The sequence below is a fragment of the Myotis brandtii genome, unplaced genomic scaffold (assembly GCF_000412655.1).
Source record: "Myotis brandtii unplaced genomic scaffold, ASM41265v1 scaffold196, whole genome shotgun sequence".
Lineage (NCBI taxonomy): Eukaryota > Metazoa > Chordata > Mammalia > Chiroptera > Vespertilionidae > Myotis > Myotis brandtii.
Window position 1 is genome coordinate 3,923,768 of NW_005357311.1, and position 6,394 is coordinate 3,930,161.

Consider the following 6,394-nt stretch of genomic DNA (forward strand, 5'->3'; position numbering starts at 1 on the left):
ATAAAAAGTAAACATGGTACTGTTAAGAAGTTTTAGTCACTATACTTGGCAAATGTCAATTACAATATGTTACCAATTCATTTCACATCAATATTTGTTTCTCTTTGTACAGTACCTCAATTTAATACCAGATGGAATAAAAAAAAATACCTCAGACCCACAATGCAATTTAATCAGTGCTGACTACTTAGCCGGCATAAATAGCAGCAATCAGCATAGGCCTAAACTCTGAAAGAAGTTTAGTGTAATTACACAAAAAACAAGGATCCAAAAAAAAAGCTTTTAAAGTAAAAGGCCTTTATCCTGAAACTCAAAAGAAAAATAGGTTATGGTGGTGAAGAGAGAGAGATCTAAAGAATTTTAATAACGTTGTCCTCCTGACCTTTTCCAACAAAGGAACTCCACAAAGAGGAAGCACAAAGGTCACTTGAGGAAATGAGTGTGAATGAAAGAAGGAATCCAGATGCATCAGTTAGTACTCCACTCAGACTTCTAACTCATTTTCATTTGGGGAAGCAAGAGGGGGTGTGCAGTTAACAACCGCACAGGCATTTTCCCCACAAAACATGGAAACACAAAACACAAAGCATCCCTTGGAGCAAGCAGCACCTGTACAAGCACATGGATCACAGGCCAAAGCCATCACCAGCGCTGTCATGGAGCACAAGGGTGTCCCATCTCTGGTATCGTTACTACCTGCCCAGTTCTGTTTTCTATTAGAGGCTCTGATTTTGGGACTCTGCAAGGGTCTGAACACTGCTTCACTCTTTCTCATAATTTAGAGTGTGGTTGGCATATAATTGGTTTAATAAAACACTAGATGTTCATGGACAGCAAATGATGCATTTTTTTTCTATGAACTTATTCTCAAAATTGTCACAATTACTACCATTGATTCTTGTGGCCATACTGTCTGGTTTTACTACACTTAACTGACAAAATCAAATCAAATAGCTTATAGAGCACATAATAAATACTTACAGCACAATAAACTCAGGTCTGTAAACTAGTTTGTACTTGTTACTCACTGAAATGTTTTAAACATAGTTTGGCTATATATTTGAAAGCAAAGCAAATAAAAAATCTTGTGGTACTGGAGAGACATAAATGAAGACAATATTTATAGCAGTAAATATTTTTGAGTGTGAATATTTATATATACATCCTATATAATAAAGAGCTAATATGCTAATTAGACCGAACAACAGAACGACCCTCCGGACGAAGCCAGGGCTGCGAAGGCCAAGCCCCTTACACAATTTCCTGCATCAGGCCTCTAATACTTATATAAGTTTCACACCTAATAATAACATATAGATGTTCACATATGTAAGTATTCCTTCATTATGAGTTCTAGGAGCTCATGATCAATATTTAATATGTCACTTTTACAAAAAAAACAAACACTATAACTGCTATCCTTCTAGTCAGTATCAGTATTATGAATAACAATTTGGATCATTAAAATCTAATTTAGACAGAGACTCTAATATGAAATTATTATCAGGCTACATTAAAATATTTCGCTTTCGCAATTTGAATTCTCTAAAGTTACTAGAAAAACCTACACTTAAAAGAGGGCATGTTAAACATTAGAACGTGACAGTATTGAAGACATCCTGATCTGGGCCAGCATAGCAAATTTTCCTGAGACTTAACAGAGCACAGTTCTAATAAACCCAGACATAGCTAGACATGATTATAAAATTTAAAATGCCACTTGAATGATATTCAAGGTGATTACACAATAAGTTCTGTGCATATTATGAGTTTTTAGAAAAGCTAGCAATTGTACATTTTGCTATTGGTGCTTCTTTCCCAGTCACTAACTCCATCCCAGAAGTTGTATCATATTTAACTCTAACCTTGCCAAGCCTTGGTCATGTATAGAATTCCAATAACCAGCCACAGCTTAATTTCCCATCTGTCCCAAGTTCCTTTGCTGCTAGTCAAAACACAAAAGAGGACGATAATTCAATGCATTCCATGTTTTCAGAATGCCGGAGGTATAACCACAAAGGTGGGAAAAGCGCCACGGGAAGGATTGTTCAAAACAGCAACTCAAAGAGGAGAATGCATTTTAGATAAGCCCTGAAGAATGAGTCGAACTGCAAAAGGTAGAGTCGGGCAGAAACTGGCCTTTGCAATTAGAGACAATGACACGAGTTAGCACCACTGGGCAGACATTCCATCTTCTGGATGGGAGCGCTGTGTCAGCCAGCACTGATGTAGAGCTTACTCTCCTAGAAGCTATTTTTAATGCTTTCTCTGTATCCCATCATTTCATGCTCATATGACACTATGAGGACACATCGTTACCCCACTCTTACAGATGAGGAAGCTGCAGTATAGACAGTAGTAACAGCCCACAACTGTAGGGGTGCAGAACGAGCCATCCCAAGATGTGTCTCAGTGGTAAGCAGATTACTTTGAGCTAAAGGTAATATTAGATTCAGATTCGAGAGAAATTCTGCCCCTCCCTTTAACGGCCTAGAACTTGAATTAGGGGCCTGGCTCCTAATAAAAGCCTATCAGAGGTAACATCTTTTGACTCTGGGGCAGAGCAAACTTCTATTTACTAAAGGTGAGTTCTCCTTATCATTCTGCAATGACCCTTTGAAGGTCCCCGGGTGCATTACCGCATCCCTAACTCAGGATGTCTTACATACCTCCAGCGCCTTCCTGTCTCTGAACCTCTCCTGCATGGGGGTGTCTCTGACTCTAATGTATGCAGGGTTCCCATACAGATGTATGCATTAAACGTGGTTATTTTCTCTTGCCAATCTGCCTCATGTCAATGTGATTCTTAGGCCAGCCAGAAGAACCTTGAGGGTAGAGGAAAGGTTGTTCCTCCCCCACCCTAAGAGACAACAGGGCTGGGAGGGAGCCTGCAGGGTGAAGCAGCTGAGTGAGTGAATAATGAAAAAGTGTTAAGCAAGTGTACACCACTCCTTCAAGAAAGCCTGTGGTCTTCTGAGTGACAGGATTACTTTTCGCTTGGCCTATACTTTCCATACTTTCCACAATAAATATGTTAGTTTAATCATAAAAATACAAGAATGTTCATTTTTAAAATGTACGTGACTCAAGGAAACAGAGTGCTAAGGGTGGAGAGCCTAAAACTTCAGCAGCACTGAGTTCCATCTGCAGCATAAACAGTCACTCTCTCAGAGCTCACAATGTACACATCTACACTTCCTTCTCCACCCTTCCCTCCCCTGCTCCCAGGTGGTGCTGTATCAGCAGTGAAGAGTAGTGCCAAATAATTGTAAAACATACAATTTTTTTTAATGGGGGGGGGGCGGGGGACATTTAAGGTCTATTGTTTTTTTCTTGTTTAGGTAGATGAAAGAAAGTGCTGTGTATGTGGAAGAAGAATGAGGCATCCAAGAGAGAAAAAATGAGGACCTCTCTCTGGGATAGGTTAATCTAAAAATAAATCCTAACAGTTATTTTAAAAAGTCTGTCCCTGTACAGAATAGGACGTCTGAGTTTTAACAAATAGTTACCATTTATAAGTAATCTTTGTGCACATATGTGCCACTCACTGAACAATATGATGCACATGTATATGTGCTCTATGAAAGCTACTTATGTGTGAGGAATGATGCATTGCTGCATTTTATGCATAAATTTAACAGGAAAGTAATTGCTTCAATGCCAGTGAAACAGAAGGAAAGGGGCTTAAAAATACTGAGTCACATAGGGAGAAAATTACCTTTTTTTCAATATTTTCTGAATCCGTCTTATTACATCAGGGAAAAACTTAGTTTAGTTTGGAGACTTTAACACTTTAACTCATTAAAACTGATCAATAACAGAATATAAAATTATCAGAAATTGGTTACATTTTTATACACCAAAAAACAAACTATCAGAAAGTGAAATTAAGGAAATAATCCCATTTAAAAATTGCATCAAAAAATATCTAGGAATAATTTTAACCAAAGCAGTAAAAGACCTGAATTTAGAAAAGTATATGACACTGAAGAAACTGAAAAAGATACAAATAAGTGGAAGCATATATAATGCTCATGGATAGGAAGAATTAACATTGTTAAAATGTTCATACTACCAAGCAATCTATAGATCAGTGCAATCTTTATTAAAATGCCAATATCATTTTTCATAGAACAAGAACAAATAATCCTAAAATTTATATGAAATCACAAAAGACCCTGAATAGTTACAGCAATCTTGAGAAATAACTACACTAAAAGACTATAGTAATCAAAGTTGCATGGTACTGGCATAAAAACAGATACATAGATCAATGGAACAGAATAGAAAGCCCAGAAATAATCTCATGCCTATATGATCAATTAATCTATTCAAGAGGAAAGAATATGCATTGGGATAAAAACAGTTTATTCAATAAATGGTGTTGGAAAAACTGGACAGATACATGTTTCTCTCTTACATACCTCTCTCTCCTTTCCTCTCTCTTTAAAATAAATGTTTAAAAAACAATAAATTCAGGTGAGAATTAAAAAAGAGAAAAGCCTTACATAATAATTTGAAAAGTTAATATTCCAAAAAGACATAACAATCATTAATGTTTATGCGTCTATTAACAAAACATCAAAATATGTGAAGCAAAACTGCTAGAGCTATAAGGAGAAATAGATGAATCCGATATTATAGCAGAAACTTCAACACTCCTTTATCAGAAATTGACAGATCCAGCAGGCAAAAAATCAGTTGAACTAAACAGCACTATTAAACAACTGGATCTAATTGCTATTTGTAGAATACTTCATTCAACAACACGAGAACACACATTCTTTTCAAGGTCACATGAAATATTTACCAAGATAAGTCACATTCTGAACCATGAAACACACCTTAACAAATTTAGACAAAAGAAATGATATAATGTATGCTCATGGAAATTGAATCAATAAATAATAACCTTCATAAATATAAATAATTTATAACCTTCCAGATTAGTTCACTATTGACATCTACAAACATTTGAGAAAAAGTGATATCAATTTTCTACAACTCTTCCAGAAAATATAAACAAAGGGAATATTTCTTACCCCATTTTTTGAGGACAGCATTAACCCAATAACAAAACCAGAAAAAAGACATAACAATGAAAGGAAAACTATAAATCAATCAATATCTCTTGTGAATATATATACATAAAACCTCAAAAAATATTAGCAAGTCAAATCCAATAATGGATAAAAAAGAATTATATATCTTAACCAAGTGAGCTTTATTCCATTAACCCAATAACAAAACCAGAAAAAAGACATTACAATGAAAGGAAAACTATAAATCAATCAATATCTCTTGTGAATATATATACATAAAACCTCAAAAAATATTAGCAAGTCAAATCCAATAATGGATAAAAAAGAATTATATATCTTAACCAAGTGAGCTTTATTCCAGGTATGCAAGGCTGGTTCAACATTTGAAAACAATTGGATACATCACATCAATAGGCCAAAGAAGAAATTCATATGATCTTATCAATAGTTGCAAAAAAAGCATTTGAAATAGCCAACACTTATTCATGTTAAAAATGTCAACAAACTAAAAATAGATGAGAACTTCTTAGACTTAATTTTTAAATCTACAAAAAAACTTACAGCTAACATCATTCTTAACAGTGAGAAATAGACACTTTCTCTATCAGATCAGGAAAAAGGCAGGGATGAGCATTCTCAGTACTCACAACATTGCACTGGAGCTCATAACTACTGTCTTTGTGCACAGAAGACATGAACGGTTATAGAGAAAATACCAAAGAATAAAGAATCAATAGCAACTCTCATACACAAAGTGTTTGTACAACTTTGGAAATGGAAAGTTTATAACCACTTTGAAAGACAGTGGTAGCTTCTTCTAAAGCTAAAAATAGTCTTACCATATGATCTAGAAATTGTGCTCCTTGGCATTTACTCAAATAAGTTAAAAAACTATGTCTGGACAAAAAGCTACATATGAATGTTTCTAGCAGCTTTATTTATACTTGCTAAAACTTGGAAGCAAACATGTTGTTCTTCAGTAAGAGAATGGATAAACTGTGGTGAACCTATATACTAGAATATTATTTAGCATTAGAAAGAAAGGTGCTTAAAGCCATGAAAAGATATAGAGGGACCACAAATGCATATTGGTAAGTGAAAAAAAATCTAGTCTGAAAAGGCGACATACTGCTTGGTTCCAACTCTATGACATTCTGGAAAAGACAAAACTATCTATCTACCCTAATAAAAGAGAAACATGGTAATTAGCGTACGACCGCTACCCTTCCCATTGGCTAATCAGCATATCCTTATGCAAATTAACTGTCAGCCAAGATGGCGGCCGGCAGCCATGCACTGAAGCAAGCAGGGAGGCTTGCTTGCTCCAGTGACGGCGGACTCCAACGTTCCCC

At 35.6% G+C, this 6,394-nt stretch overlaps 1 long non-coding RNA gene across 1 annotated transcript in view; it reads left to right on the forward strand.

Annotated features, from left to right (window-relative positions):
- The first annotated feature begins 5,867 nt into the window (after positions 1-5,867).
- Positions 5,868-6,394, forward strand: part of LOC106725911 — a 12,266-nt gene continuing 11,739 nt past the window's right edge. Inside the window, exon 1 of the long non-coding RNA XR_001361915.1 lies at positions 5,868-5,924. This is a non-coding gene — a long non-coding RNA (uncharacterized LOC106725911). The remainder of the gene's footprint in view (positions 5,925-6,394) is intronic.